At 47.8% G+C, this 12,059-nt stretch overlaps 1 protein-coding gene across 8 annotated transcripts in view; it reads right to left on the minus strand.

Moving 5' to 3' along the window:
- LPP (LIM domain containing preferred translocation partner in lipoma) overlaps positions 1 to 12,059 on the minus strand; it is a 323,633-nt gene that overhangs the window by 299,178 nt on the left and 12,396 nt on the right. For 5 of the 8 annotated variants that reach the window (XM_082288305.1, XM_082288308.1, XM_082288304.1 and 2 more), the window contains exon 2: positions 2,443 to 2,548. The gene's annotated coding sequence lies outside the window, so the exon portion shown is untranslated. Of the gene's footprint in view, positions 1 to 1,861; positions 1,912 to 2,442; positions 2,549 to 4,945; positions 5,180 to 12,059 lie in introns of those variants that run through there. The other 3 variants (XR_014226710.1, XR_014226711.1, XM_082288306.1) reach the window with 2 other exon arrangements.

The raw sequence follows: 12,059 nt of genomic DNA on the forward strand, positions 1-12,059 counted from the left end.
GTGGCAGCAAGAGTTTAGCACTCAGTATCACAGGTGACAGAAAACATTTAAACCATTGTTTTAAAAAGTAACAAAGTTCTCTGCCTTTTAGAATACACCCACATTTAACTCAGTGATCTATCGCCACCACTGCAAAAAAGTCAACCTTGCCAGGCAGCACCAGCACACGTTCATTACACTGGTGGTCATAAAGGCAGCCTTAAAGAGCCAACAGTCCGAGTGCCACTACGTGATACACCAGGACAACCTCAATGCATTGCAGGCTGGGACTAGCTCTCCATGGGTACCCGATTAATTATTTTTCCAAAAGCCCACTAAAACCTCCCACAGGAGCTGTGTGGCTCCCAGCCATCAGCAGGGTCACCTGGAGATTTCTCCATGGTCAGAAACGGGAGATACTCTGAAAACCAATGTAAAAAGTGTCAGGTTCGTACAGGTTTTACCAACTCTGACTCAAGTTTCCCAGCCCTTTGCAGAAAACAATTCCAAAAGTATTGCTTTTTACAAGGGCAAACAGTGGAATGAAGTAGAGAATTGTCTAAGTCAAGGAAAGGAACAAAAGCATGGAAGGGGAACACCCGTAAGAGCAGAAACCCCATCACAGGCACACTCCAGCCCTCACAGCTCTGGTGTTCCAGCAGAGATGAACAGATCAGACTTCTCCCTAACAGTTAAATGCCACCACCTTGCCTGCCCTGCCAGCAGAGAAATATCAGCTGTGTCAGCGCGAGAGGCAGAGGGCTTACGGAATGGGAGAGGAATGCAGGCTGCAGTGGCACACATGGTGGGGACAGGGACACAAAACCCAGGGGAGTGAGGGTTGCTCACACTGCCTTTGCCTTTGAACAGGGGTCGGACAGGGTACGTTTTATGGCGCTTGGGGTTGAAACCTGGGACTAATGCTTTTGTGACCTTAGAGGGATCCCTTTTCAGCAGCAAAGAGAGCTGTTAGAGGGGGTGGGAGTGCAGGGATGGGAGAGCAGGGGCCTGAACACATGAGGACAAGCCATTTCCAGCTCCTGGCAGGCAGCCCAGCGCTGCTTTTCAGTGTGTGCAAGTTATACCCACCAGACCAGGAATGAGCACATGTCTCTTACAGGCTGCACTTGCTGATGGGAGACCCACAATGTGGCTCCTCCCCCATCTCCACTTTCCCCAGGACAGCACTAGGATCTCCCCTCCTTTTCCCAGCTGAAATGGCTTTATACCCTCTCCCTTGCTACTGTGCTCACTTTAAACAGACCTGAGCACCTGTGTTCCGTGACTGCTTCAGAACACCTTCCACCCCAAACAATACAGAGGAGAGAAACCAGAGGGATGGACACATCCATGTCCAACCATAGCCAACCAACCAGGAGCTCCCTGCTACATGACAACACAAATCCCCCTCCCTGCCGCAGTACTAAGCTTGGGAAGTGAAATCTTGGGGGCCTGGGAATAAAATCCAACTCAAGCCTCCTGCACAGCAGGATTGTTATAAAGCAGCCACTGGGTCAGGCATGGCTAATTTAAATTAAAAATTACAAATTACATAAGCAGGATGGCTGAGAATATTTGATTCATAAAAACATCTTGAAGGGGCAGAGAACAGAGGGACTGCTACAGCATCACAGGGACAGGGGCCACATAATGCAGACAGCAAGGATCAGGGACTCTCAAACGTACACACACACAACCACACACACAAACTCCTGCTCCTACACCATGCACGAAGGCAGATTTAGGACTTGCAAGCTGAAGTCCTGTGCAGTCAAAAGCCAGCATGTTTGTGACAGTTCCACAGGCAAAGGCAAAAACCAGGTGCAGAGGAATAAATATAGAAAGAAGTCAGGCAGGCAAAGCAGGTGCTGGCTTGTAAAACCTTGGCCAGAAAGGCTCCCCAGGAGGTTGAATCTGGTAGTTTTGCAACAGCTCCACAGAAAGACAGAAGAGACAGAAAGAAAAAAGAGAACATGAATGCATATGCATTCTTTTATCACCATATATAGTATATACAGACATTTGGTATATACACCCCCAAGCTCTCATATGCCACTGTATAGTATATACTATATATGCATTGCCATCTTTGTTTCCATGTGCCTACACTCGTACAGCCTGTGTGTGTGTATGCATTGCTGGTGTGTGCACTTGTCATTACCCCCACGTCGCCTCTCCGTGCGTGCTATGACACCACACATCGCTCCGCAGAGCGTGTCTGAAGCCTCAGCACCATGGCCTGGGATGACTTCTGGACACTCACAGCCTCCCACTGCTGAGCCCTTCCCCACCAAAGCCTCTGTGTGTAAGCACCACCAGGGAACTATCAGTTTGTCTCTTATTTTCCAGTGATCCCGCTCCCCCTCCAAACTTTGAGAGCTACGAACAAGGTGCCACTGTTGGAAACACCTGAGATCCTTTCTGAGAAGTTGCCCCTTGTGCCTGTGACTTGTGTTTACATACCAGTTCTCACGCTGCACAGCCTTACTGGTGGGATGAACTCAGAGCAGGGCGTTTGGAAACACGCAAGGCTCCAGCAGACTCACGACTTCAGGTTTCTTTCCCAGCCCTGAAAAGAGAGACACTTGAGTGATGCACACTGGATGGGCTTCCCAATGGCTTGTCTCCAAAACTGCAGTTTAACCCACACAACTTCTGGGAAATGCAGCATTTCCCCCCCCACACCTTTCTTAAGCAGAAGTGTCCATACTCCTGGACTCCTTTCAGCACTTCCAAAAGCAAGACCCACCACCCTAAACTGGGCCAGTGACCAGCTATGTCAGCTGCCAGAGTCTGGCCAACAACTCACACCTCCTCAAGTCACCACTCCTTTACTGCTCTTAATGCCACTGAGAAGAGGGAAGGATAAGGAGATGCCAAATGAGACTTAAAATAAGAGAATAGGATGAACATCTCATTTCTGGCCTTAGGCACAGTGAGGGAGCTAGAAGGCATAATTTAAGGCCTTTTGAAGCTCATGGGGTTACCATTACTGTGAGCAGAGCTACACCACCCTCAGAGCCCTCCCCCTCAGCACAGCCCTTTCTCTGAGGAGTTCTGTCCAATTCCCACTGGGGACTATCTCACCCTTTCCTGAAGCTGAGAAGCAGACAACACTTTTTCTTGACGTGACCTGCACAAGTATTGCTTTTGCCCTTCTGCAGATGATGAACATAGAACACAGGGGACTACCAGGCCATGTGGCCACCGTTTTGGAATTGGCATGGGACATGCCAGGACACACGTCAGGGTGCACCCTACGGAGGCCAGCAGCATCTGAAGTGCGCATTCCTTCCTGTCCCCATCAGCCCCTGGACAGCATCCCATCCCAGCCACATCCTGGTCACTCTAAAGCCCTATCTCTGCCCATGACAAGCACAGGCTTGTCTTGTCAGCGCAGCTCAGCGGAGAAAGTTTCTGCTATTTGCTGCTGTCACTATGGAAAAGCTCAGTTCAGACTTGTTTGTTGTACCTGTGCTGTTCATGATGGTGCATGTGAGCCCACAAATCTACAACAAAGCAGCAAACTGTACAAGGGTGTTTGGTGGTTCACAGGGCAGGTCTCTCCTCCCTGTCACACAGTGAGGTGGCTTCCTGCCCTTCCAACACCCCTTGTCCCCCATACAATGTCTGATGCTACAACAGCCACAGGGCTCTTGCCTCTCCCAAGCAGCGCACACATCCATTGTGCCAACACCACAAGAGCACACCGAGCTTCATTCTGACCCAGCTCAGTCCCATGGTCCCTGTGCTGGCACCCAGCCCTGACTCCCCACAGGGACAGGCAGGTCTGAAAGTCCCCAGGACCATGAGAGCTCCCCTCAGGTGTTATGAGGACAAAATAACTGGAAATTGCAATGGCCTCTCCCACTCACTGTGGGGATGAAGATGAGTAACTGCAGAGGTTTATTGCTGATGAACTCAGCCAAAGAGCAATTTCTGTCCATCCATCAACAAGGAGACAAGTACAAGCAAATATTATGGTTGTGCATGTTTACTTTTCATTTAAAAATGATGTAGAGTTACATACAATTTAGGTCTTTCCCACAGGCTCCTGGCAAAATGCCCTTTGCTCTTATCTGCAAAGGCAGAAGACAACAACATTCCCCTCTGGTTCCAACACTATTTCATTTCATCTCATCTCACAACAGCACCTCCAGGAGCTCCAGGTAAGACAATACTTTTTGGGACCCAACCTGTGTTTAAAATATCTTGGCTCAGGATTGTCTCCCACCAGGTTTAACTCACAAAACATTTACAAGATCAGTGATAGGACTTGGCCAGTTGAACTGCATCTTCCTGGCTTTGCTTCCCACATCAGCTGTCCCTGTCACCTGGGGTTCCTGCAGCAAGGTGAGCAGGACACCACATACCCTCCTTGAGGCATCCAGCTGAAAACTTGCTGTGAAACCACCCTCTCAGCAGAAGTGGGACCCAGCAACCCAGTGATGCCCAGGCAGGCACTCCAGGCACTCCCTCCTGGCAGCACATCCACAGGTGAGAAGGACAGGGACAGCCTGACTGGTCACAGCAATATCCATCTGAGCCAGTCTATCAGACTACTCCATTAAAGACAAAATTATCAGAAGCAGTTCATTCACTCACCAGCTGACAATATTGATGCTGTATTGACAGTAAGAATCAATATTTCTCAAGAAAAAAAAATATTAATTTAACACACAAGTACAGAAAGCAACTTTTCCTCTGTTTGCAGATTTAAATCTAAAACCAGTAGTTTACAATGCCTGAATTTAAGCATCAATCCTGTGTTATGGCTTAAGTTTTCTTAGATTGTTCCTATTTTTCAGGAATGGACAGTGGAAAAACCTCTGCAAGAATTCCAAGTTTCAAAGAGCAGCAGTCAGCACTTTCAGACAAGCAGGCGTCCCTAACATAACTTCCCAGTGGCCATGTAGAAATGGAAGTAACCAGACTCCACAGTCCCTTTAAATGAAAAAAATCTTACCTGTGAAAATGACTTCAGCTAATTACACTTCTCCCACAACAGCCTGGTTTGAATGGCAGCTGATTTTCTGACTACTCAAAAGGTGCATTCACTTTTAATCTCCTTTACACTTGAAAGCGTTACCAATATTTAGAGCCTATTTATTATTATAATTATTTTTTAAATCAGCATAGCTGTGCTTGTTGAAGCCCAAGTGCAAACACCAGTTGAAGTGGGATAAAGCAGCCTCGTGCTGGGATCCTTTGCTCCATTCCTTCATGAAGCAGATGGCTCAACCTGACAGCCACAAGGAAAATTGTCATTTTAACTGTTCCAGTCACCAATTTTTAAACACAGACAAGCTCTCAGCCAGTCACCCAACAGCACAAACTGACACGGGTCCCCCCCTCTTTGATTGGCAGGTGCACGAACAGTTCCCCAGATGCCAACCTCATTCAATCTGACCTTTTCATTTTAAATGAAAACCACTTAAAAGCCTGCCCTGTTCTGACATATGTCTTTCCCACTCTGTGCCAATGTATTTGTTATTTGCTGGCCAAAGTTCCCAAACTCAGAAATCTCACGTTATCTCCTCCACTGCCAGAGCCCTGACCCTCAGGCACTCTGGCCACTGCCAGCACTGAGGGAGCTGTCTGAGATCTCCACATTCTCACACGTTGGAAAAATCAGACCCCTTTCATGCAAACCTCAATCTGGAGTCCAACTCTGACTTAAAGTTCAGCTTATATGCATTAGTAGCTTTACACCTGAACACAGCCAAACACAGACAGGGACTCATCTTTCTGCACTGGGACACTGACACACGCAGGATCTGGCCCTAACAGTTTTCTGTATTTGCATCTGTGCTTCTCAGGTTTCATGTACTAAAATTAAACTGCTCAATTCAACAGTACACTGCTGAAGTTATCTAATAGAAGGATCACACAAGACAACAAAAGCTGGGGATGTGTTTCCTCCGCTCTGCTGCCAGCACAGCACCTGCTCAGGGAGTCACCAACACAACACAAACAGCCCGGCTGCTGCCTTTTGGGATGTCAGATCCTGTGCTGCTGAAAAGCAGTAACTCTGTGAATGGTTTCAGTCTGCAAGGAAGCACACACCCCTCCTAGATAGCACTCAGGACAGAGCTGCTTCCAAACCCACCACAACCCCATGTGTCAAAATTAGCTATAATGGGGCTTATCACTTCCGAGCTCCTGGTCCAGCCCTTGTCACGGAGGAAAGCTGATGCTGACCGCAGCACAGACCGTCAGCTTGGATGGGGAAAATGAGTTCCCATAATAGACCAAACTCCCTGGCAGCCCCAGCGTGCTGCAGGGTGCAGAGGCTGGTGCTAAAAGCATTGCCCCAAGGGAGCCCCAAGGTTCTGCAGCAGTGCACAGCCAGCTCTGGGACCAGGACACACATTTTTGTCTTTGCTGTCCCAATTGATTTTCAGGTTTTTCATGGGGTTCATTAAACATGACTAAAACAAGAGGGAGAAAATAAGTTAGGAGAAGAGGGGGGAAAGAAAACACTTCAGCACAGCAGCACAGAAGGGGGATGGGATCCAACTTCCACTGAACGGATGGCATCCAGCTTTCCCAGAGATTGCTGTATTATAGGAAATGAAATGATCATTTGGAGCAGAACAGATCTAAACAATGGCTAAGGAAGCCGTGAGACAGCCCTACCTACAGCGTCCCGGCAGCCAGGAGCCACCCTGAGCTGGAGCCACTGGGCCACAATGTCCAGGAACCAACCCAAAAGCAGGACCAGCCATTCTGCACTCCTGTTATTTTAAATGCCCAAGGACAGCTAGAAAAAAAGGGTGGCTAAGGAATGAGAGGAATCAGCATGTCCGTGCCAGAAAGCCTGCAGGTCCCATGCTGGAGCAACCTTTCAGCAGCTCCCGTCACTGCCAGCAGCACTGCCTGTGATTTACACATCTGTAACTGACACCAGAATTGGATCCTGTATTTTCAAGCACAAGCTACTGACCTCAAGCTGCTCACACTCTCTCAGTTCTAATGGAAGTGAAAGATTTTCGAAGCAGCCTCAATGAGTTTTATTTTCATTTTTTCTTTTTCCCCCACCATTTGCTGTCTGCATTTCATTCAGCCTGGTCAGAGACACCCTGAGCAAGAGGGGGGCAGTTTCACTTTCTCACTCGAATGCATCCCAGCTTCTTGATCAAAGAAGGATAATTGATCATGCAGCATCAGAGCACCATAGATCCTGGGTTTCAAACAACAGATAACATTTTTCAATCCAAAACATAAAAAATGCCATTCCCTCACTCCCCAAGGAATGGCCACCCTCCCCAGGCAGCACTGGCAGAACAGTGCCCTAACACACCTCTTGTGTTGTAAGGTGCTCAGTCAAGAAGAGCCTGACAGTGCCCAGGAGCACAGGGAGCAGAGCAGTGCTGTGCCCCAAGGCAAGATTCCAGCCCAGGGTCTCCTGCAGCCCACCTTTAAGCTGAAATCTCTCAGGGCAGAGGTGGCATGTGTTTGCTGTGTCAAGTCCAAGGGGTTTATTGTAATGTTTTATAATAAAGCATAGTGTTCCTTTAACCATTTTGGTTTAAAATGGCCAAAATTTGAAGGCAGAGAACACCTTTCCCCAGGCTTGCTCAGGTGCCACCACAACAAAACCCTTGGTACCATGGCAGGCCCTCTTATCACTGTCCTTAAAACCATTTGCAAAAGAAACTTTTAAAACTTAGAGCCTACATGACCAGACAGTCTTCCTGCTCAAGGCTTACATTTTATCCAGATTACATTTTTGGCCAGATCATTTGAAAAGAGCAACAAATAGCTGGCAGACAACTGGATTCCACACTCCTGTGCCCATGTGGTCAGGCTTGGTATTTGTGAAAACATTATAACCCATGGAGATGTTTAAAAAAGCACAATCAACCAGGACCAGTAAATCTCTCTGGTTTAGAAATGTTTGCCCTCCCCAAGCATTAACCATCTTCTTTCACCTTTATACATTAATAGCAAACTGTCCCAGTCTCAGACTTTAGAACAAGTACCTCCAGGTGAGATGAGCATGTATAAAAAAAAAAAAAAAAAAAAAACCACACCAAACATAAAACCAACTTTCTCAGTGTTGCTTCTCCCCTCTCCAAACAGCTGCCGGAAGAGGCCAAAGAAGCATATTCCTTCAAGAAAAAAAGGAAAAAGTTTGGATGGCTGGATGGGGCTGAGAGGCCCAGGTAAATGTGGACATGTGGCAATCACCCAGCAATGTGTGGAACAGCCTCACTGACTGCACCTCATAAAAACATTTCTGTTTTCAACAAATGTTTTTACTGTCGCCAATACAATAATAGGAAAAAACCCAAGTTGTTTTTTTTCCCTTACAAGAAATGAGTTGCAAGCTGACATTTCCCTCAGAAAGCTCCATTTTGAGAAAGGACCCATTTATTCCAAATATAGATAAAAATTTCTGCAGCAATTCTGACAAGCCCTAATAACTGCTCTTATTACATCTGAAAAGTACGAGGGCCACAGAAGCCTGTGTATGCATCCACCTTCCAAACAAGAAAGTACCATTTCTTCCCTCATAGATGGGGACTGAGACATGCAGAAGATACATTAAAAGGCTGGTTTAGTTCCTAAATTACCCTGACTTCAGCTGGAAGCCAGACTCCCAATTGAATTTGGCCCTTATGCTGAAGGAATAAAAAAGAAACGAATAGTAGGGGTAGCACTCGAGGCAATGCTTCATGCTTTTCCTCCATGTGATGGAGAAATTGGGCCGCTCCCACACAGTCCCCACTCCAGGGTAGGGATGGGGAGGGACAATGGCGAAGGTGTTGTCCTTTGCTTTGCTGTGGGTGACAACCTGCTGTGACCATCACACAGAGCCCTGGACCTTACTGCAGACAAAACTGCTGCCCCTCTCCTTCCCCAAAGGACACCTGAACATCACCACCACCGGCCCTGGGGTGTGCAAACCTCAGCCTGACATTGATAACTAGAAAAGGAGACAGAGGTGTCCAGCAAACACAGCATCATGACAAGGGGAAGGAAAGGCAACCCCAATGCCCCAGCTCAGCAGGACCATTCACATGCTGTCCCACAGCACAGCTGCCAAACACCCATCTATCCAGCACAGAGACCTGGTGACCTGCCTGCAGGATAACACTCAGCTCCATGCACTTCCCCTGCATGTCAGGTCAGGACTTGCTCCCACAAAAGGCAGGAACAGCACACAGTTGCCTGGCACCACACCCCATATGTGTTCCCATCCTCCCAGCAGGGACTTGGGCTCAAGCAAAGGGAAGGTGGCAGAGCTTGGACCCCCCTTCACCACCTTGTGCAAGAGAGCCAGCACACACAGACTTCCATGGGAATTCTGTGGAATATTCTCCCACCAAAGGGGTTTAATTAATAGCCTGTAAAAGGGGACTGTGAATGCCATTGTACCTTGATCTGGAGAAGGAAATACACTGGACTTTAACTGCATTTCCTTTATTTTTTGCCTACAGCACCAACAATGACTATGAAATTGCAGCCCTGAACCTCTGTGATTTGGTTCACTTTGTCTTCATTCCTGTTTCTCAGTGAAAAGAAAGAGGTTTCTGGTTTGCAGAATGGCAAAGTTAGCAATTACACATCTCCCAGCACCCTTATGGGATCTCACTGGTGCTCACAGGGAGACATTGCGCTTCTTCCCATGTACCTGATGGTTTCTCAGCACAAAGTTTTCTTGGCTACTAATTTTCTGTGTTCTTCCAAGAGTTTGCCACGTGATTTTCTCCAGCCTGCTACACCTGAGCACTGTATTCAGGAAGAGTACAGATCGACTCATTTGAAACATTCGCTACAGCGTGTGATCGCAACATCACACCAAAGGTACAAACCACTCGAGACCATGAAAGGTCTCTTCAACCTTCTTCTGTCTCGCTGTGTGATTCACAGGAGCACCTAACAGCATAACACCACCATCACACCTGTCCTCACCTACTCCTACCCTACCATACTAAGCTTGTCAGCAGGAATTTTGTCACCAGCATTTGAAGCCAGCATTTGTTACTGAGCCAAGTGTTTTTATTTTTGACTTGGTGATGGGGAAAAACAGAAGGGAACCGTGGAAGCTTTTGGAGGCAAAGATCTCTCCAGGACTTGCCAGACAGTATTTTCAAAGACTGAATTGGCACAGCATCAAGGAAGTCTGCATTCAATGTGCAAGCAAGACCAGCTTCATGACAGCCATGAGCCAAGCTCAAGGAGCATTAGTGACTGTAGCCAGGAAAACAGAAGGCAGAGGAGGAGAGAGAAGGACTAATAATGCTCCTCTCACAAGAGTTTCAGCCCTATGCCTGGTCACCACCCAAGAAGGAAACAGAAAAAAATGATGGGGGACCTTCATGAACAACTGCAACATCTTAGGCATCAGTGGCCAAGTACAGGTCAGCACATGCCAAGACTCACCACACAGCAGTGTGTGAGATACCACACTTGGCCTTCAGCCTAGAAACAGGAGACACACGTGGGAGCAGTGTGGGAAGAGCTGGCAAGCAAAGGCTGTGTCCTATCAGAGCTGTGAATCTGCGTGTTACACACAGGGGCTCAGAGCAGCCTTGCAAAAGCCATTCGCCCATAGCCACCATAGATCTGGTTACAGAAACACAGCTGACCTGATCACCAGGTCTTTATCAGCATTCATAGAGACTACCAAAGGTCAAGAGAGCCATCACCCAGGAAAAGAGGACAAGCACAGTGAGCTCAAAGGAAACTTGACAGGCCAAAAATGACTGCAGTCACAGAGGACCGGGGAGAACTCGCTCATGTCACCCTCTTTTTCTGAGGCGCTCAGAGGCAACAAAGCCTCTGACCTTTGATAAAACCATGCTACCCTCACAAGAGGGGGCGGCTTAGGGGCTCAGGAACTCAATAAGAAACTATTTATCTCAAGGTCATGGGTTCATACCCTCTTCAAGTTCTTTTTTCTTAGTCAATTAAAACAGGACACTCCATCTGCAATAAAAAACCTGTTGCTAAGGGCACAGCCAGATACTGCCTCATCAAACAGGCAGATTAAGAAAATACAGCCCCTTTGCTGCTCCCTGCACATCCCACAGCAGAGCACAGCAACTTTGGGAATGCTCCCTGTGCAAAGTGAACACAACTGACTTTTGTACCCAGGGTGGGAAATGAAAAGGGGGCATTGCAGCTGAGCGGGCATAGCTGCCATCACCAGCCTCCACAGCAGGTCAAACACATCATTTACAGAGCATTATGAATGGGGCTGATCCTGCCCCAGCTTCTGAAGCTAGTCCTGAGAGATTCCTGCCCACCCCTGTACCACTCCTTTGAGAGGATGGATGTTCAGCCAGTGACAGCTGCCCAAACAGCCATTCCTCCTACCCCAGCTGGTGCTCAGAGGCCCAAACCCCACCATGGTGGGGATAAATAGAAGGCTGGAGAGGTGCTTCTGCTTTTGCACACACAGCCAACAGCAGCCACAGAGCTCCAGGCCCTGCTTCCAGGGCACCCAGCCACTTCGGACCAGACATCTTTCAGCCCTTAACCCAGCAGTGCCATCAGACAGCCCTTCCAATTTCCACTGAAGGAGCACAAACGCATGGACACTCAGGACCAGCCAAAAAGGGAGAAGATCCTCTGTCCCCCTCCTGCTGCAGGTGCAGTCCTGTCTAGGCAAAAACTTGACAGAAGCAGAGCCTGGGCAAACAGAAAGGAAAGGGGACACCTTCCACTGTAATAGCAGGCCCAACTCAACACATGGATCAAACTCAGTGTGTATCTGAAACCAATTACTGATAGAAACTAAACTGTCTAGGAACGAGGGTTCCTGGTAGTAAGCATGCACAGACATTCAAAACCTTTTTTTTTTTTCTTCTTGCTGGTTTTTAGCTCATAAAAAGCCAAGATAAAACATGCTCTGGCACACAGGGTACACACACTCACTTCTGTCACCTTTAATGGCTTCCCACCAAGAAAACACAGCCTTGATTCCAAATGTAATTATTAGCTTCATAACATTTTTCACAACCCCATGCTTCTCCTGTACTTATCCTTTGGTCCAACAGCAGGCAAAGGATTCAAGCACAAACTCCCTGTGCACCAAGATGCAGCTGCTGGCCCTGACGGGGCCCTGC

This window comes from Coloeus monedula (assembly GCF_965178545.1).
Source record: "Coloeus monedula genome assembly, chromosome: 10".
NCBI classification, from domain to species: domain Eukaryota; kingdom Metazoa; phylum Chordata; class Aves; order Passeriformes; family Corvidae; genus Coloeus; species Coloeus monedula.